The 20,487-nt window shown below is 47.2% G+C and overlaps 1 protein-coding gene across 2 annotated transcripts in view; it reads left to right on the forward strand.

Moving 5' to 3' along the window:
• The first annotated feature begins 14,019 nt into the window (after window positions 1-14,019).
• Window positions 14,020-20,487, forward strand: part of Akap1 (A-kinase anchoring protein 1) — a 32,479-nt gene continuing 26,011 nt past the window's right edge. The window contains exon 1 of one of the 2 annotated variants that reach the window (XM_032911907.1): window positions 14,020-14,161. The gene's annotated coding sequence lies outside the window, so the exon portion shown is untranslated. Of the gene's footprint in view, window positions 14,162-15,358; window positions 15,403-20,487 lie in introns of those variants that run through there. The other variant, XM_032911910.1, reaches the window with a different exon arrangement.

Below are 20,487 nucleotides of genomic sequence, written 5' to 3' on the forward strand. Positions count from 1 at the left end.
AGGTTTCACCTTCCTCTTCTGCCTTCTCCTCCTCATGGCTCTACTCCAACCCCAAGCCAGGGAATTCTAAACCTCGCCTGTGTGTCTTCTGCCCAGCTATTGGCTATCAGTGTCTTTATTTACCAATCAGAAATAACTTGGGGGCAAGGTAACATAGCACCACTTGGGTCTACATGTAGACCCTCTCGTTTGGGGCAATCAGGTCTTGGGGCCCACGCTTAGCATCATAACACACAGCAAAAGACCAGACCTCAAGCTATTAGCAATCTATGGCTACTGAAGAGAGGTAGGCATTTTTCTTTCATTATTTAGTTTTGGTGTTCCGAGACAGGGTTTCTTTGTGTAGTCCTGGTTGTTCTGGAACTGAATATATGGACCAGGCTGTCCTTGAAAAGATCCACCTGCCTCTGCCTCCCCGGAGCTGGGACTAAAGGCGTGTGTCACCACTGCTCAGTCCCAGCAGTAGTAGTCATTTTTCTTTGGCAGTTGGTAGGTGGCCAATGCTGGAGTAGATGACCCCATAGCCATGGACCTGGAAGCCGCACTAATTGGATTTAGGGGGTCATAAAAGAGGTGGGAAGGAGATGTGTTGAGGGGAGTCTGGAGGGAGCAGGAGGGGAAAGAGTGGGTGTATGTGATCAAGATACACTGAATACGTGTATGAAAATAACGAAGAATAAATAAAAACTGGTGTCTGTCTGTTTCTGTTTCTCTCTCTCTCTCTCTCTCTCTCTCTCTCTGTGTGTGTGTGTGTGTGTGTGTGTATGTGTGTGTGTATAAGGAATATCAGGGCTAAGGAGTCTAACTCAGACAAAGCATTTGTCTTGCATACACAATGTTCTCACTCCCTTCTCAGCCCCAACAAGATAAACACATACAATAACACTAACACTGTTTTGGGGTGAGTCTTTTTTCCCCCTTACTTTGGGAAAGAAAATCAGCTGCTGTCCTTGATATTAAACTGAAGGGAAGTTCATTGAGAAAGTAAAATATGAGAAAATGAATGTCAAATTTAGCTGTACTGGGCTTGAAAGATTAACCATCCTACTTGTAGTGTATATAAGAACAGAGGTGTGGGGCTGGAGAGATGGCTCAGTGGTTAAGAGCCCCGACTGCTCTTCCAGAGGTCCTGAGTTCAGTTCCCAGCAACCACATGGTGACTCACAACCATCTGTAAAGAGATCTGATGCCCTCTTCTGGTGTATCTGAAGACAGCTACAGTGTACTTATATATAATAAATGAATAAAAAAAAAAAAAAAGAACAGAGGTGTGTGTGTGGGGGGGTCAGGGTTGGTGGCTAGAGAGATTGCTCAGTGGTTAGAGACACATGCTGTTCTTGTAAGTAGACCCAGGTTCAATTCCCAGGACCCACCTGACATTTATATCCACTTTTAACTCCAGTTCCAGGGTCTCTGATGACCTCTTTTGGCCTCTGAGGGCACCTGCACTCATGTGATACACAGACAGACATACATACATGCAAATAAAACACACATTAGAGGGGGCTGGAGAGATGGCTCAGTGGTTAAGAGCACCGACTGCTCTCCCTGAGGTCCTGAGTTCAAATCCCTGCAACCACATGGTGGTTCACAACCATCTGTAATGAGATCTGATGCCCTCTTCTGGTGTGTCTGAAGGCAGCTACAGTGTATTCATATACAATAAAATAAAATCTTAAAAAATAAATTTAGGGGGGCTGGGGATTTAGCTCAGCGGTAGAGCGCTTGCCTAGGAAGCACAAGGCCCTGGGTTCGGTCCCCAGCTCCGAAAAAAAAAAAAAAGAACCAAAAAAAAAAAAAAAAAAAAAAAATAAATTTAGGGGTTGGGGATTTAGTGGTAGAGTGCTTGCCTAGGAAGCGCAAGGCCCTGGGTTTGGTCCCCAGCTCCGAAAAAAAGAACCAAAAAAATAAATAAATAAATTAATTAATTAATTAATTAATTAAAAAAAACACACACACATTAGAAAAAAGTCTTGGAGGCTGAAATGATACCTCGGTGGTTAAGAGCAGTGGTTGCTCTTTCAGAGTATGCAGGTTTGCTGTCCAGGACCCATGTGATAACTCACAACCATCTATAACTTCAGTCCTAAGGGATGCGGGTGCTCTCTGGCCCGTCTGGGCACTGCATGCACATGCTACAGCACACACACATAAGCAAAAATATCCATACAAACAAAATAATCGACAAATTATTTTTTTCTTTTTTCGGAGCTGAGGACCGAACCCAGGGCCTTGTGCTAGCTAGGCAAGCACTCTACCACTGAGCTAAATCCCCAACCCCTGACAAATTATTTTTTTAAAGATTGATTTATTTATTTCATGTATGTGGGTACACTGTTACTGACTTCAGACACACCAGAAGAGGGCATTGGATGCCCATTATAGATGGTCATGAGCCACCATGTGGGTGCTGGGAATTGAACTCAGGACCTCTGGAAGAGCAGTCAGTGCTCTTAACCGCTGAGATAGCTCTCTAGCCCCAATCAACAAAGTTTTTAAAAAAATTATTTAAAAGGAAAGATAGGTGGTGAAAGAGAGAGAGGTGAGAGGTAAGGAGAGAAAGGGAGAGAGACAGAGAGACAGAGACAGAGGCAGAGAGACAAAGAAAAAAGAAAGGAAATGACCACGTGAGGAGAGGTGACTACAAGAAGCAGATGACCTGTTCGTTCTGGAGAACAAGAGCCAGCTGTGTAAACATCGTAGGCGGTGGGCACAGCTTGGGGAAGGGTTGCTCAAGTTTGTCATGTGTTCGTTCTCATGGAAAAGGAGCTTTCAGGGCAAGCTTGTGAATGTGGCAGAACCATGAAGGGCTGCTGGATGGAGTTAAGAGGCTAGACCTGGGCAGATGAAGGTGAAGGCTGATGGGGAGGGATGTAAGGCAAGCCTTTGGTCTCAGAAGAGCTGGGGGAATGCTCAACGGGACCTTCATCCTGGAGTGAGGTGGGAGTCAGTTAACAGACCATCAAAGATGAGGCCGAAGCAAGCTAGTTTTATGTGGTGTTGCTAGAACAGCAGGTTACACGCACTTCCGGGTTGGTTTTGATATATATGGTTGTTTTGCTTACATAAATGTCTGTGTATCATGTGTGTTCCTGGCGCCTGAGAAGGCCCAAAGAAGACCTCGGATCTTGTGGAACTGGAGTTACAGATGGTTGTAAGCTGCCATGTAGGTGCTGGGAATCAAACCCAAGTCCTCTGGAAGAGAGGGGTGCTCTTAACCACTGAGTCATCTCTTGTTCTTGTTTCTTTCTTTCTTTCTTTTTTTTTTTTTTTTTTTTTTTTTGAGACAGGCTCTCATAGATCCTAGGCTGGCCTCAAACATTTTATATAGCCACGGATAATTTGAACTTTGGAACCTTCTTCCTCTGCCTCCTATGTGCTAGGATTATAGGTGTGCGGGGTCATGCTCAGTTTTATGCAGGGCTGCCTCAGGCATGCTGGGTGATCACCCCACCATCTGGGTTACAGTCTCAGCCCTGATTCTGAGACAGGGTGTAACTATGTATCCCAGGCTGGCCTATTAGCATCTTCCTGCCTCAGCCTCCCAAGTGCTGGGATGACAGGCGTGAATTGCCATCAAGTCCCGCTTGGCCTAAATACCCTTAAAGATCTTTTCGGAAAACAGAATCTCTCCTAAACAATGTGGCAGGGCTAAGGCTACAGACCTTCGAGAAGATCAGGAGGTTTCACGGATAGGAGAAAAAGGGGAGGAGGGGACGAGGGGACAAGGGCATTGCAGAGTCTAGCATTCGGGAAGGTGGGAGGCAGTTCTCCAACCTTCCTAATGCTGAGACTCTCTAATACAGTTCTTCATATCATGGTCACCTCAACCATAACGCTAATCTTGTTGCTACCTCATAACTGTAATTTTGCTACTCTCGTGAATCCTACGTAAGTATCTGTGTTTTCTGATGGCCTTAGGTGACCCTTGTGAAAGGGTCCTCTGACCTCCCCCAAAATGGGTGGTAACCTACAGGGTGAGAATCATTGCTCTGACAAAGAGGCAACCGTCTTTGTAGGTCCATTTGCTGTAGGACCCCTGAGCAGAGCAAGCCTAAAGTCTGTACTCTGTGGGTGGAAAATCTTCACATGGTGTCTGCAGGGGTGACTGCTGGCACAGTTGAGGACAATTTCTACCTTGAGTTGTGGAAGCTAGGGTCTTCACTTCTCAGGGTCTTACGCCATTTTATAACCATGTGAAACTTTCTCATTATTCCTAAGAGTTTGTTGAGAGCCAGCCTACCTGCCTGCCTGCCTGCCTGCCTGCCTGCCTTCCTTCCTTCCTTCCTTCCTTCCTTCCTTCCTTCCTTCCTTCCTTCCTTCCCCCTCCCTCCCTCCCTCCCTCCCTCCTTCCCTCCCTCCCTCCCTCCTCCCTCCCTCCTCCCTCCCTCCCTCCCTCTTTTCTCTTTTCTTTTCTTTTCCTCTTTTCTTCTCTTTTCTCCTTTCTTTTTGACAGGGCTTCTCTGTGTATCCCTGACTGTCCTGGGACTCATGTAGATCTTGCAGATCTCAAAGTCAGCGCTCTGCCCGCTTCTCCCTCCTGAGTACTGGGATTAAAGACTGCCTGGCCTAAACTAAGTTCTTTATGCTGAGCACTGCTGTCAGCCTTCCGAGGCTTCCTGAAAACTGACTACGTTGTAAATTTGAGGCTAGTTTGACCTACATGAGACTCTATCTCAGCCCCCCGGAACTGATTAGCTCTTCCTAGACTTTGCTGAAAGTATCTACCTTCTAACTTCAAAATATTCTGAGAGGCTAAGGTGTGTGGGACAAAGAGCTACTTAACTTCTACTATTTCTTGCTTGGCTTTTTTTTTTTTTTTTTTTTTTTTTTTTTTTTTTTTTTTTTTTTTTTTACAGGATCCAATGTAAGTTGAGGCTAGCCTTGAACTTCTGATCTTTCAGCCTCTACACCTCCCTCCTCCAACTACCCTTTCAGGCAGGTAACCTACACACACACACACACACACACACGGTTTCTACTCTCAGTCTTCCTCTTTCCTCCTTTTCCTACATCTCTTTCCGTTCTTTTCTTCCTACCTTTCCCTTCTCCTCCTCCGTTTTCTCCTTCCTTCTATTTATTTTTGAACTCTGGGGTTTCACCCTAGGGCCATGTGCATGCTGGACAAGCACTCTCTACCACTGAGCTATATCCCCAGCCAAAATGTTCTCGAGTCTTTAGCGGCTGCCAACATCACAAGACATCCACAGATACATACTTTTTTTTCAGCGCTGAAGATCTATCTCAGAGTCTCGCATATACCAGGCAAGTACTTTACTGAGCTAAACCCCTAATCCAATATAGACAGACTTTATGTATAAGTTAAATAAAATTTTTTAGAAGGTAACTTCCCTGTTAGCCTAATTCCCTCATTTCCTAAGAAAGTAAAAGAATCTGTATCTTAGCGCTCCCGTCCGTCAGGAAAGGGAGGGCCACAGCTGCTCACAGCGGGAGACGGGTTCATAATCTCATCAGTACCAGCTACTAAGACGGCAATGAGATTTCCTCTGCTTGTGCTTCTCCGGGTGAGCCCAGGCCGGCGGCTCTTACGCCAGGTTGTTGTTTCCTTACACGGTACAGAACCACACGTGCGTCTAGAAAGCTGTCCCGTCTGGTTCTGCACTATACATTACAGAAACCTACCAATCGGCCACAGCAGAACAAACGGGAAATGAAAAATCCCTAGAAGCAGGCACAGGTTCTACTGGGGGCGGAGTAATGATTGTGTATGTTTTCCTTGCTGGGCAGTTTCTGATCAAGGAGTATTTACCCTGGAGATTATCTGAAGGGATTAAAGCTGAGCGTTCCCCTCAGTAGGTCTCACCCCGCGGTGCACCCGACTTATGTGTGGAACTCAGTGCAGGTTTGTCTCATCTGTAACCCTCCGCGCCTGTGGTGAGAAGCTCAAGTAGCCAGCCCCAACCCTCTCTTTCGTCTACTCTCCTTCCTTACCCTCCCCCATTTCCCGGTGGTTGAACTAAAATTTCCTAAGTAGTTAAGAATGACCTTGAAATTCTTGCCCTCTTGCCTCTAGCTCTCAAGTGCTTGTATCACAGGTGTGTGTCACCACGCCCAGTGTATGGGGTGCTGGGGACTGACTCAGGACTTCCTGCACTCTAGGCGAACACCTACCAACTGAGTCTGTTCTGGTTTTTTTTTGTTTTTGTTTTTGTTTTTGTGTTTTCAAGACAAGGACTCTCTGTGTAGCCCTGGCTGTCCTGAGACTCACTTTGTAGACCAGGCTAGCCTGGAACTCACAGAGATCCAGCTATCTCTGCCTCCTGAGTACTGGGATTAAAGGTGTGAGCCATCCCTTCGTTTTTTTCTTTCTTTTTTTTTTTTTTTTTTTTTTCTTTTTTTCCGGAGCTGGGGACCGAACCCAGGGCCTTGCGCTTCCTAGGCAAGCGCTCTACTACTGAGCTAAATCCCCAACCCCTCATTTTTTCTTTTTAATAAGCCATTTTTTTTCTCCCCACTCCTCTGTGCTGGGGATCACATCAGTGCCTTGCACAGGCTAAGCAACCACTTTGAGCTGTGTCCCGAGCCCAACTAAACCATGTTTTCAATATGCCCTTGCCTGATTTTTTTTTTCTGACTTTGGTTTAAAAATAACTCTAAGAAACATTTAAAAAGGAAAACTAGTAATTCCAAATCAATTGTCCAAATACTAACATATTATTTCTGTGGTTCTTGACTACATGTAGAGACCTCTAAAATTTGACACTAAGCACTTTGATATTTTTAAAACTTTTCATGCAGCCATATAGTGCCAGCAGTTACCTGCTATTCCCGCAAGAGTATCTACGCACACCGTAATTGAGCTGAGCAGCCCCCTATTGGTGGGCCTTTAAGCTGTGACTTTATTTTCCAGTTGCCGTAAAGGAAGACAGCAACAAGATGTTCAACATGAACGGATTGGGATTTTCTTTTGAATCAGTTCCCTTGGGCAGTTTTGTGGGAAGCCGGTTTATTGGGTCAAAGGATAAGAATTTTTTTTTTTATGACTCTAGTTAATGATTACTAAATTGCTTCCCCAAAGAGTGAAGAGATCTATAGAGCGCCTGCTCCCTGACAGGATCCCTGAAGCTTCAAGCACCGGTGGCCAGTACTACAGATCTAGCCCATTATCCCAGGTCAGATGCAAGACATGCTTCCACTTTATCAGTCACGTGACCTTACTGAGAAGGCAAGAGATCTCACATATACCTTAAACCATGTCGAGATGTCTCATAATATCTAACATAGCATAAATGCCTTATAGTTAGTTGTTTCAGTACATTGGTTGGGGATATAGTGACTAACAAGAAAACAGTCCGTACAAGTTCAGAATAGATTTTTTTTTTTTTGGTGACAGGGTCTCATTATGTACCCCTGACTGTTCTAGGACTCCCTATGTAGATCAGGCTAGCCTTAAATAACAAGAAAAAAGTTTGTACAGGTTCAGAATAGATAATGTGTGTGTGTGTGTGTGTGTGTGTGTGTGTGTGTGTGTGTGTGTGTGTGTGTGTGAGAGAGAGAGAGAGAGAGAGAGAGAGAGAGAGAGAGAGAGAGAGTCTTATTATGTACCCCTGGTTGGTCTAGGACTCCCTATGTGGATCAGGCTAACCTTAAATTCATAGAGACCTGCATGCTTTTCCTTCAGAGTGCTGGGATCAAAGATGTGTATCACTATCCCAGGCCTGAGTTAATCTTGATGTGTAGCCCAGCCTGGCTTTGAGTTTTACGGTCCTTTTCTCTGCTTCAGTTGCCCAAGTGCTGGGATTCCAAATGTGCACTTTCTGAGAATTGTCTATCCTCAGTGGATTAGAACCGTGAATGTGAACCCTTGGGGAAGATGAAGGGTCAATTGTATGCATGTCGCCTGCTTTTCTCCATTATATTGGAACTCAAGGCACCCATCGGCTGTAATGTGTTTACAAACCCATACTTGTTCTGGGTTTTCTTCCTCTACATTCATACACAATGTGTTATAGGTTTTTAAAGACGTTATATGAATGTGGCTAGAATGATGGCTCAGTGGGTAAAGCACTTGCTCCATAAACATGAGGACCTGAGTGCAGAATTCCCAGCATGGCATGGAGGCACACATCTGTAAAGCCAGCACTAAGTCGCAGAGAAAGGTCAGTCCTAGGGGCTTGGGACCAGTCAGCTAGCGGAAAAAGAAGCTCCAGTTCCAGTGAGCAAACCCATGTAAAATAAATGGATAGATCAATCAATCGATCGATCTATTGATCAATAGTCTAAAGTAGAGGCCCATCAAGATAGCTCAGTTGGTAAAGGCACTCATTGAACAGGCCTGGCAACCCGGTTTTGATCCTTAGAACCCACCTAAAGGTGGAAGTAGAAAACAAATTCCATAAAATTGTCCTCTGACCTCCTCGTAGAAATGGTAGTACAAGGAAGCATCTTCGACCTGGGAAGGCCAGTCAGGAGTGGATCCGATGCAGTCACACAAGGGTCTTTATTCATGAGCTTGGATTTAATTCACCCAGGTCTACACAGCCAGATCATCTCTCCCAAATAATATCTCCCACTTATATTGTTTCCAAATGTACAGTACCAGATACTATGAGAACCTGGGTGGTCACAGTGTGTGTGGGCGTGTGTGTGTGTGTGTGTGTGTGTGTGTGTGTGTGTGTGCATGTGTGTGGGTGGGTTTGAGCGTGCATGTGTGTCTTCTCTAGGCAGATCTACAACCAGTTCCATGAGGAGGCACTTTCTAATGTGACAGTTTGTGTATATTTACTCCAATACATTTCGCCTGCCTTCCTTTCTTCCTTCCTTCTTTTACAGTTTTAATATGTTGCCCTAGCTGACTTCAAACTACCCATGTTGCCAAATTCAAGAATGACTTTGAACTTCTGGGGTTTTTTTTTGTGTGTTGTTGTTTGTTTTGTTTTGTTTGTTTGTTTGTTTTTCTTTTTTTCGGAGCTGGGGACTGAACCCAGGGCCTTGTGCTTGCTAGGCAAGCGCTCTACCACTGAGCTAAATCCCCAACCCCTGTTTGTTTGTTTTTTGAGACAAGGTTTCACTGAGTAGCCCTGACTGCCATGGACCTTACGGTCAATCAGGTTGGCTTCTCATTCACAGAAGGCTCTGCTTGCCTCTGCCTCCCCAGTGCTGAGATTAATGAATGGCATGCCTCACCATTACCTGGCTATCCTTGAACTTCTTATCCTCTGGTCTCCACCAGTGCTGACCATAGTCCTGTGCTATCACACCCAGTTTGTGCAACGCTGGGGATCAAATTTAGGGCTTTGTGTGTAACAGGCAGGCATTCTATCAGCTGAGCAAAGCCCAGTCCCAGATATCAGCCATGCTTTAGAATGAGGAGAGCCAGAAAATGGACCTGGAGAGATGGCAGGGCAAAGTGTGGAGGCTGACGACGATGGAAATTAGGTTGCAAGGTGCCAGCTACAATATAGTATGCCTCACTCCTCCTGGGAACAGGACACCTTGGCCATCTCACCCACAGGGAAGCTCGGGTTTCCCTGAGTTAATTGAGACTTCTGGATTGCTGTGCTGCAGTGGTATATGGAACAGCTATGCAAACTACCCGGGTATACTTAGATGGACACATCTAAGCAGCTGCACACTGGCATCCGGCAAGCTTAGGTAGCTTCTGGGAGGGTCCTAACTGTCCTCTCTCAGAATATCTCTCAGGAATCCAATGAAGTAGCTAACAGGCTCTCAGAACATGTTTGCTTTTCTACCGGTGTGAGCTTTGTTATCGTGGAAGGCTTATGTTAGTTTTAGGTAGACTCCCTCCTGCTAAGAGTGGTATAGATTTTCTCATGTTCCAGTTCTAAGCAGAAATACCCAGTGGAAGAAGCTGGGAAGAGTGGAGCAGTGGGACTCTGGGAAGTGACCCATCCTACTCAAACCAGCTACAAACAGAACAAGAGAAGAGGAACTGAAACTGGGAGAGGTGCCCAAGTAGTTAGTGGTTATGACTGGTCTTACCTAGGACTATTGAAGGCCCCTTCATCAAAGCCATATGCAAAAGGGCCCTGCCCTGTAGGCCAAAGCTGAGGCAGGTAACAGTTCTTGTTCACCACTTAGTGGCATCAGGTTTCCTCTGATGAATTGGTCTCCAGGGGCTTAGGAGAAAGGGGCACTGCATTAGTTTATGAAGGCTACAGCAGCTGAGTTCAGTATGACAACTGACTTGTTCAAAACAACAGAAATGTAACTGTCTCACACTTCTGAAGTCTAAAATCATTGTGTGACTGTGGACAGCTGTAGAGTAATGAAATGGTGCCTGGTCTGTTCTGAGCTTCTGATGGTTTCCTGGCAGTCTTTGGCATTCCTCTGTCCCACCATTTTTTTCTTCCTAAGGCTGGAGATCAGACTTGAGGGCCTTGTATGTGCTAGGCAAACACTCTACCACCAAGCTGGCCCAGCCCTTCTTTGGCTCTCCATCCTCACAGGATAGTCTCTCTGTCTGACTTTGTGACTCTACTTATAAGGCTATTAGCCACACCAAGGGGGACTGAATTAGGATTTCTTTCTGAAACAGTAGTTCTCAACCTGTGGGTAACAACCCCTGGAGATATCACATATCAGATCTCTTGCATATCAGGTATTTACATTAGGTATTTATGGTGTGTGTGTGTGTGTGTGTGTGTGTGTGTGTGTGTGTGTGTGTGTGTGTAGGGCTGGTCATCACAACATGAGGAATGCTATTAACAGGTGGTAGCATTAGGAAGGTTGAGAACCACTGTCTTATAAGAACCCTAGTCCTATTGGAGTAGAGGCAAGGCCTGCACTCAGCACCCACAACAGCCTGAAAATCAGGACACCCTTGGAGATAAAATTGTTTAAGTGTATCTTTTTTAGAGGACACAATTTCCCCTATAACAGATGCATTTCTGTGTGTAAAATTGCCCCTGGAGGCTCTAGGTCTCTATTTGCAGTAAAGCCAGCCACTTAGTCAATGGGTTCTGAGTCAGAAAGTTTGGGTTGAAATCTTGATTTTGTTGCTGTGTGTGTGTATGACTAAGGGATGTGAGACAGGAAGACATTATAACAAGAGCGTTTGAGCTTGGAGGATTAGGACAAAGAGCTTTGCTTCATGCTAGGGATTAAGTGTTGGGGAGTTCTAGTTACTCATGTGCAGTTAGTTGTTCCCCAACTCTTCTCATTGCCTTTTCTAGGAGTATCGGCTGCAGACACACAGGTCTGGGGCATAACCAAGTGCATTTTCTTTGTGAGGGAATTTGATGTAGGGTGGAGAGTGGGAGGGGCTCCTTTTTTTTTGGGGGGGGGGAGGCTCCTTTTTGTATATACATAAAGGAGACAGTTTATATTTACCATCCCTTGGAATACCTTTGTGGACTCTTCCAACAGAAATGGGAGGACATTTCTCAGAGACATGTCCTTGAGACTGGAGGGACTGCTAAGAGAAGACAGAACTTCACAAGGAGCAAGAGATGTAGCTTAGTCAGTAGAGTGCTAGTCTACCTGCCAGAGGCTCTGGGTTTGATTCCCCAGCCAAGGCCACATAAACCAGGGTTGTCATGCACTTCTGTGACACCAGCACTCCAGAGGTAGAAATGTCAGGGGGAAGAAAAAAGGGGAGGAGAAAGAGTAGGAAGGAAGGAGAAGGAGGAAGAGAAAGAAGAGAAGAAGAAAGGAAAAGAAGGAAGAGGAGGAGGAAGAGGAAGAGGAAACTTTTAGGATTTGGTTATTTTCTTCCAAGTGGGTCCTGGAAATCGAACTCAGGTCTTCCTGCTTTGCCTTTACCCTCTGAGCCATCTCATCCCACCCACACACCTAGTTTTTAACTTGGGTGATGAGGATCTGAACTCAGGTCTTCACGCCTGTATAGCCTTCACTGCTTGTACCTTGAAGCTATCTCTCCAACCCCCTATTTTTATCCCCTGTTCCACTCTCTGCTTTTTTCCTCTTCTTAAAAATATCCTCCCTTTGAGCCAGGCACGGCTACACAGAGCTGTAATCATAGAGCTAAGAAGACCAACATAAATGAATCACAACTCAGAGGCCAGTCTGAGTTACCACTAAAAAACCTACGTGGAGCAAAGCAAAATCAAAACAGCCTCAAATATGTGTGGAAGTGTGGTGTGTGTTCCCCCTTTACACAATTTTTACATATGTGTATTCCCTACCCATTCTCCTTTGATCTCCAGACTTGCATATCCAACTCAGTTGCTATTTGAAAACCAAAACAAAACAAACAAAACAAACAAAACAAAACAAAGTTAATGGGCCCCAAATAAACCAAATGCTGCTCGTTCACCAGCGCTCCCCATTCCTTAACCACTACAACAGGAGTGAGCCTCCCTCTACCTCTTTTTTTTTTCTTTTTTTTTTTTCGGAGCTGGGGACCGAACCCCGGGCCTTGCGCTTGCTAGGCAAGCGCTCTACCACTGAGCTAAATCCCCAACCCCCTCCCTCTACCTCTTACACCCCAGAGTCACTGAGCGATGATGGGCCATTAGTTCAGGGCAGTATCTCATCTCCAATGACAATGAGGTTTCTTGTTTGTTCCCTTCTGCCACGGTCAGTCACAAATCCACTATTATTTACAGAACAGGTATTATTGGACTTAAGTTTGGCCGGCCGGGTGGTGGTGGAGAGAAGGCTTCATGGCAAGGGCACCATCAAATGTTCCAGAGGACCAGAATTCGGTTCCCATTCTCCACACAGAGGCTTTAAACTGCTCTGTAACTCTAGTTCCACAGGATCCAACATCCTCCTCTGGCTTTCCCAAGCACCAGGCACTCGAGTGGTGAATGAATGTCTGTGTGTAGTCAACACTCATACGCATAAAAATAATCTTTAAAAACAATTTGGGGTTTACTTTGAGATAGGATCTCAACTCGGGTAGCCTGGGGTGAATTGAAATTGTGGTAATCTTCCCTCAGCTTCCCAAGTGCTGCCTTAGGAAATAAATGAGTGAAACAGTAGATACATGAAATGATATTTACCACTCGGTAAGCATACAGTCTCCTTTTAAAACATAAATTCACATTAATCACCAGTGAAGATTTTCCCAAGTAATGGTTCGTTCGTGGTATGGCATCTTTTCTATATTTCGTTCAAAAATGTGCGTTGAAAGTGCTATGTAATGCTAACACTCGGGGGAGGTGAAGGCAGGAGGATCAGGAGTTCAAGGTCAGCTTCGAACTTGACAGTTTGAGAGTTTGAGGCCGGTGTAGGTTACATGAGACACAATCTCAGAATATCGAAATAAACAAGAAACTACAAGTGCCTAGGTTTTAAGGATCAGAGCAGGGCTGGTTAGCAAGTGGAACCTCCTTCCTATCCAATTGTCTGATGATAGTTTTAGTTTCTCAAGTTGTTGGAGGAGGCAGTGACTCATGGTGACCACTTCTTCGAAGGCAAACTTTGCAAAAACCCAAATCATTTAGAGAAAAGTCCTATCGACATCACTAAAGCTGCAAAAATGAGAAAGCAACTTGCCCTCGAGGGCTACACATTATCCATATTACTGATCAATTAATGGCCACCTAACATACTCGAAATGCTACGTTATACTAGCAAAGTTACGGGACAGCTCAATTCCTAGGTAAGGGGAACAATGTAACCTCGTCTCTCACCAGCCGCTCCTGCCTTTTTCATGGGACGCACCATCCCAAGGCAGGAACCTGCCTGATACCTCTCCATCCCGGAGAAGAAGCGCTCCCAAGCGAGCCAAGTTCATTGTGCCTAGCACTCAGACACGGGTAACCCACCCCAGCCCTTGTGGGACGTAGGGTCATCTCCCACGCCTGCCGTGACTATAGTTACTCTCGCGAGAGCGCCAGCAAGGCGGGCCCGAGCGGCGCCGGGATGTCAGCGGAGCGCTCCAGACCGCGCCCCTCTTGGCGCAGATGGGAGAGAGGCGCGCGCAAGTCGAGGGAGGGAGCGGCTGGTGGCGCGCACGCGCAGGAGAGCGAGCGGGCGAGGGGGGCACGCCGGGGGGCCGAGGGCGAGGGGCGGGGCCTTGCGTCGCGCCGCGGGCACGTCGTTGCGCGTCCTCAGTATTTAATGTCTCTGTGTTCGCCCGGCCTGGGCTAGCACGTGGGGGAGCGGCCGAAGCGCCTTGCAGCGCTGCGGGGCAGGGCCGCTGGGCTAGGTGGGGGGCCCGGGGGCGGTGGCGGGAGGACTGTGCGCCTAGACGGTCGCCCCGGAGCAGGTAAGTGACGACAGGCGCGGGCATCCGCCTGCCGGGCCCGGAGGGAGAACGAGTTGGGGTGATGGGGAGCCTGGGGTGCAGGTGCAGAGTGCGACGCGTGCGCCAGGTACTCCGGCAACGGAGAGTCCTGTGCACAGCGCCTGCTGTCAAGCGGTCGGGTATGAGCCTTGGTGACCCGCGCGCCCCCCTGCTCCTTCCCTGTCGGGCGATTTGCCCGCGGGCTGCTGCTGACAGATCGCGTGCGCTGAGCCTGGGGCGCCGCTTTGAGCCGCTGCTTTCCCCTCCCATCCCCCTCACGTCACTGGCCTCTGGGATGGAGATGAGGGCGCAATTCCCCGGGCGCTTCGGTGAGCCTCAACTTTCCCGGTGCCGGCTCACCCTTCTGGGTAGCGAGCCCGAGCGCGTCCCACCCAAGGTCGTCCAGCCTCGCTAGCGTTTACTTTTCAAAGGTCGTGTGTACCCAGTTTGAGCATGGAGAGGAGGCAGCGGGGCGGTCTCTGCCCAGCACCGGGTGCCCAAGGCGGGAGAGGAGGTCCTTGGGAACCCCTTTACTTCCTAACTTCCTAACTGCTGGGCCCAGTTCACTCGCTCTGGGTTTGCCCGGCAGTGGTGGCAAACCGGAGCAGGTAGGCACAATTCCTGGATTCAGTGCCGCGAATTATTGGAGGACTGTCGCAGCGGGGAGAACGGGATGCAAGACAGGTCTCAAACCTTTTGGCGGTGAAGGGACCATAAGACCAATTAGGACCGGGAGGTCTAGGGCTTGGGTGTCCGAAAGGGGATTAGAGTTTGTGGCCCCATAAACGCGTCCCAAAAGGTGGAAGACCTCTAGCTAGAGGTGTCCGCTGACCTCTGGCGGGGGTGGGGAGGTCCAGGGTCACGTGTCGCGCTCCACCTTTCTTCCCGCCCCAGGACAGTGATCTGGAGGGACTTTGCAAGGGGTCATGGGGGGGCACTTTGCCACGATTGTAGGTAAAAACCTGCGTGTAGAGAAGCCTCCGTACGCGTCAAGGAGCCTACATTCTGGTGTCAACTACTCCCTTGTCCTATCTTTTCCTGTTTCCTTTCTGCGGGTTGGAAGGTGCTAATAGTATTGGGCTGTGCAGAAGAGACTTCCGAGAAACCCTGTGTTAACCGGGACCTTTCTTCTCTGGGAAATGCCTGGAGCGACTCCCTTGGGCTGTGCTTAACACAAACCCGGTGGACTTCGCTCCAGGTGCGAGTGGAGGCTCCTCAAACCGGTAAGGTAGGGTGTATGTGTAGGGCAATTAGTGAGGTTAAACTGCCTATCTTTCTTTCCACTACTGAAGTTGAGGCTGCTTGGGGTTTAAATGTAACGCCTGCAGTGAAATCGGGGTTGCCGCACCTAGTGTAACCTTCTCTGTCGATTTGCTATTGCTTCCGGAAACCAATAATCAGACGCGCTCCTCTAAGTGCGAAATCCTTCCCCAATTAGTAACCTTGGGGTTTTTGGTTTTGTTTTAAACGTTTAACTTTAGAAAAGCGAGGCTTAGAGCCTTAGGGCTTCCTACCCGTTTCTCTCTTAAAGCCACAAAGCATCTATAAACTCTATGAAGGAGTCGCTCTCAAGTCAGAGTCTTCTCTGATTGGCATTTAAATGGCTCACCTTCAGATTATTTAGGAGTCTTGCAGAGCCCAAGGGTTAGGTTTTTGACAGCTTTTTGCTGTTGAGCTTTCTTTTACTTCTAACCTGTTTTGTAGGTTCTGGGTAATTCCTGGGTGTCGTCTTGTGAATGGCCTTGGGTTAGAGGACATTCTCCTACCCTATGGGCGTGTGTGCAAATCACTAAAGCTTCCAGTCAGTTTGCTAAATCAGAAGGCTTTGTTCTGTAGAGGGGGCCGGTGGGTGAGACCTGATGGAAATCTAGTGAGTTTGTCTACTCGGGGTTCTCCCATCTCCCAGATAATTGTAGGAGTCGCATTCTCACTTGGCCACTGCAGGGTGACAGCAAAGATACACAGGTATCAGTTGTACGACGCCTGCTCAGATGCTGAAGGCAGTGTGTCAGGTTTGCAGAGCCTCAGTACTTTAAAGCAATCTGTCTTTGCTACCTGGTAACCCAGATTATTTGTGGAGCTGGCCATAGCTAGTTTGCGGAATAAGGTAGTTTTAGCTTCTGGTTTTCCTTTTCTCATCCTAAACATGGATGGAGACTGGGACTATCCCTGGTATAGGGTAGGCACTTAAGTATGGCGTCCCTCACTCCCAAGGAATCCCTGTCTGACTCGGTCATTTGATTAAATATAAAAGCACTCCCTCCCCTAGCCTCTGACCTAGTAACTTGGTTAGAAGGAAAAGGAAGACAAATTGGTTTACCCGCACTTTGCCACCTAGCCTCCTGGGTCAGCATGTCTTGATCGCACCTGCATTTTAAGGCATCGGAGCTCATGTGCCTGGGGAGCTGCCCTGTTTTCCCTGGCTACTCCTTCCTAATGTTCCTTGTGAGTTTGCCATGCCTGGATCTCTCTGCGGCTCAGTTTTTTCTCCTGTCTGTAGGAAGTTTGTATCTGGCGTTTTTCTTTGAATAGTAATCCTAGGAACTTTATTGTGGGGAGATGCTTGGGTTCTGTGGGCCCCATGTGCCATGGATATCATAATGTTTGAGAGTTACTAATCTCTACAATGGGGTGTGTTAAGTCCTAAATCTTGCTTCATAGGGCAAATTCTGTTTCTCCTTCCTGGTGTAGTCAGTCTCTCTCAAGCACTTGGGATTGGACATAGGCTTATGCATGGTAAGTTCTGGACAGTTGAGCTTTAGGTCCAGAGTGCCCCTCCCCCCTTTTGAGACCGGAGTCAGGCTATGTAAACGAGGCCAGCCTAAACTTGCAGCCCTCCTGCCCACCCTTCCAAGTGCTGGGATTTCGAGCACACACCATCATTGCTAACCTTCTTGTCATTGACTTTGTTGTCCTCTTCCAGATGGTGCATGACATTGGGGAGGGTATGGAGGAGTGTTGCTGCCATGGCCGGGACAATTTGAGTTTTTTTGGGTTCAGCAACATCATTCTGTCCAAGCCCTTGCTGTTCGGATGCTCCTACAGTTCATGTTTGTAAGCATTCTGTTCCCTGTGGCTTGTGTTACTTAGCCTTGTCATTGAGGCCCAGAGAAGCAAAGCAAAGCGAGGGGGTTAGTTCTAGAGGAAGGAGAAGCCTGCAGTGCTCAGGACAGAGGAGGCCTGTCACTGCTGGCCTTAACTCGAAAGAGGTCAGGGCTTGCTGTGTCTCTCCAACCTCCTGCCAGCTGACTGGCCATCCAGGGTCTGGTTTGTTTTTTTGTTTTTTTTGTTTTTTCAATTGGTAAAGGAGAGTTGGTGAACTGAAGGTGTTCAAAGTGTTCTGATTGGAGAGCTGGTCAAGGCTTGGGCTTATACCTGTAAAGAATTCTGACTCTGTTCTGGGACTCAGGGCAAGCTACCTGGTGGGGCTGCTGGAGGAATATGGTTGCCTGCCACCCTGGGGAGTCAACATTTCATTACCATAAGGAGTTTGGATGGTGCGAGTCTAGAATATTCTTTGTCCTACTCTAAAACCTTAATGACCTCAACCTGAGAATGTCTGAAAAGCACCGTGTGTTTGGGTTTTATCATTTGTAGTTCACAAACAGAACTACCCTTTGGTCACTAGAGGTTCTCTTTCCATGGCATGCTAAGAAAGAAGCAAGTTCTGGTCTACAGCGAGGAGGGGGGTGAGGGGGATGGGTTTCTAGGAAATAGGCTGAGGAATGAACTTACTGAGAGGTCTGGGGGACCCGAGCATGAGGTAGAGCAGCCAGAGCTGAGCCTCTGGGTTCGAGCCACCTTGGTTTGAGAACTTACCTGGGGTCTGTGTTCATTGTTTTTGGTCTGCCTATGTCATATCACCAGACCCGATAGCTTCCAAAGGACCTCAGTATGAAACCTCTCTGCTAAACCAGTGTGACTTTTCATTCTGTGTCAGTAATTTTTTTTTTTTTTTTTTTGAGGCAGGGTCTGCTTGTGTATCTTAGGCATGTACGATATAGCGCCAGGTGACCTCAGGTCATTCTGTCAGAACCTTGCAAGTGCTGGGGTTACAGACATGAGCTACTGTGTCCCATTTCCCAGCAGCCTGTCTTAATGTAGGAGGTGTCCTTTACAGAAGGCAGTGGGAAAAGGGTGTCACGGTGTAGATCCTGTAATGTTGGTGTAGCCTGTGGAGAGTGGACTTTATTTATAGATGACCCTTTTCATCCATATTGTGTGACAAAACTTTTCCTGGGGAGATGCAACACACAATCTACTCACCCCAGATAGGGATCACATGACAGACCCATGTGTATACCACCCAAGCATGGGTGACAGCTCACAGAGCTGGGAACTTGGAGCACACTGCACATCCTACAGGCAGCTCAGCAGGTTGGAGAGTGTCCTTTCCAAGTGACTCTCTGGTCTAAACCTCTTCCAGGCAGTATGGCTTCTGCTTCTAGGCAGCTGTTCTGGTCTTTGTGTCTTTGCAGCTCCCTTCTTTGTAGCTCAGCCACCCCCCCACCCCCCCAAAAGGACTCTCAGCTTTTATAGTTTACTCTGGCAGGAGGAGCCTAGTGAATCTGTTCGGTTTCAGGGAGTTCTTCGCTAATTTTAGTAGTTTACCTTCTTGTTTAAATAGCTCCCCTGCAGGATGGAATGTTTTGATTTGGGAAAAAGCTGTTAATACAACAATCTGGTCCTGGGTCTGCTTTGTTTGGCCCTTGCAGAAGTAGCCTTGAACTTGGTGCTGCAGCCTACATTAATTTATTGATTTAAATGGGGTCTTACTGTGTTGTCATAGCTGGTTCCAGGCTCCTGGGCTCAAGGATCCTCCCTCAGCTTCCCCAGTACCTAAGACTACAGATACATGCCACTGTATCTACCTAGCTGGGGTTTTGTTTATTTCTTTCTTTTCTTTTTTTTTTTTTTTTGGTTCTTTTTTTTGAGCTGGGGACCAACCCAGGGCCTTGCGCCTCCTAGGCAAGCGCACCACTGAGCTAAATCCCAACCCGTTTTTTTATTTTAGTACACTGAAGTTACCTTCAGACACACCACAAGAGGGCATCAGATCCCATTACAGATGGTTGTGAGCCACCATGTGGTTGCTGGGAATTGAACTCAGGACCTCTGGAAGAGCCGTCAGTGCTCTTAACCTCTGAACCATCTCTCCAGCCCCTGGCTGTTTTGTTTTTTAAACAACACTGGTTTTATCCTTTTGTCTCTAGTTGAAACTGAGACCCCAAATAAGATAAATAAGGTGACTCCCAGAACACTGGACAGGTTGGGCTGCCTTTGGATCTGGAATGATGTATCCTTTCCTTCCCCACATACTAGCCTTTTCCCGAGACAGCTACTTACTGCTCCTTTATCACCCCCTTCCCTCATCTACAATGTGAAATTGATGTTTTCAAGAATTTTTTTTAAATCTTTTTTTTAAAATATTTATTTAATGTATATCAGTACACTAGACAGACACACCAGAAGAGGGCATCAGATCTCATTACAGATGGTTGTGAGCCACCATGTGGTTGCTGGGAATTGAACTCAGGACCTCTGGAAGAACAGTCAGTGCTCTTAACCGCTGAGCCATCTTTCCAGCCCTGTTTTCAAGAATTAAAAGTTTATCCTACAGACTGAGTCGTTAAGTGGTTTTGAGTGGAGCTATTTGGGTCTCATTTCACAGGATACTGAAGTTCAGATCTTAACTCTTTACAAAGCCCTGTCATGATCAGGGAAATGCACCTTTGAAACACACAAGTAATTACTGAATGAGAAAGCCTCAGGGCTGGGAGACTGAGGAGGGTGCAAGACAACCTTGAAGTCACTCATTCCTTGGCTAATAATAACATTGCCTGTCAGACCTCACATGGAGGTCATGAGACCATTCTCTGGCCCTCAACAGGCTGTTAGCCAAGAGAGGAGGAGACTACAAAAGATCTGTCCAGGCAGCCCCCAGACCCTTCTCTTCTCTAGCCTTGGTCTGGCTGTGCCTTCCTGAGGATGAGGGCACACTCCATTTGGAGGCGGCTCTTAGCTCTTGTCTGCTGTTCATCTCTTCCTTGTCACTTTAGCAGAGACCAGGCAGAGACTCCAGCTTGTCCAGCCGCCCTGGAGAGAGACCAGCTCTTGAGGATAACCTCCCAGCTTTGTCCTTTGGCTTTGGTGTCACCCACTCCACCAAGCTTGTGGTTATTTTTAGCAGGTGGCATCCTTCAGGAGAGTCAAGTGCATGTGACTGCAAGTGTCCAGGACAGGTCCTTTCCGGGGCCACTGCTAACTAACCAGGGGAAAGAAGCAACCAATGCTACCTTAGAAACTGC

This window comes from Rattus rattus, chromosome 9 (genome assembly GCF_011064425.1).
Source record: "Rattus rattus isolate New Zealand chromosome 9, Rrattus_CSIRO_v1, whole genome shotgun sequence".
NCBI classification, from domain to species: Eukaryota; Metazoa; Chordata; class Mammalia; order Rodentia; family Muridae; genus Rattus; species Rattus rattus.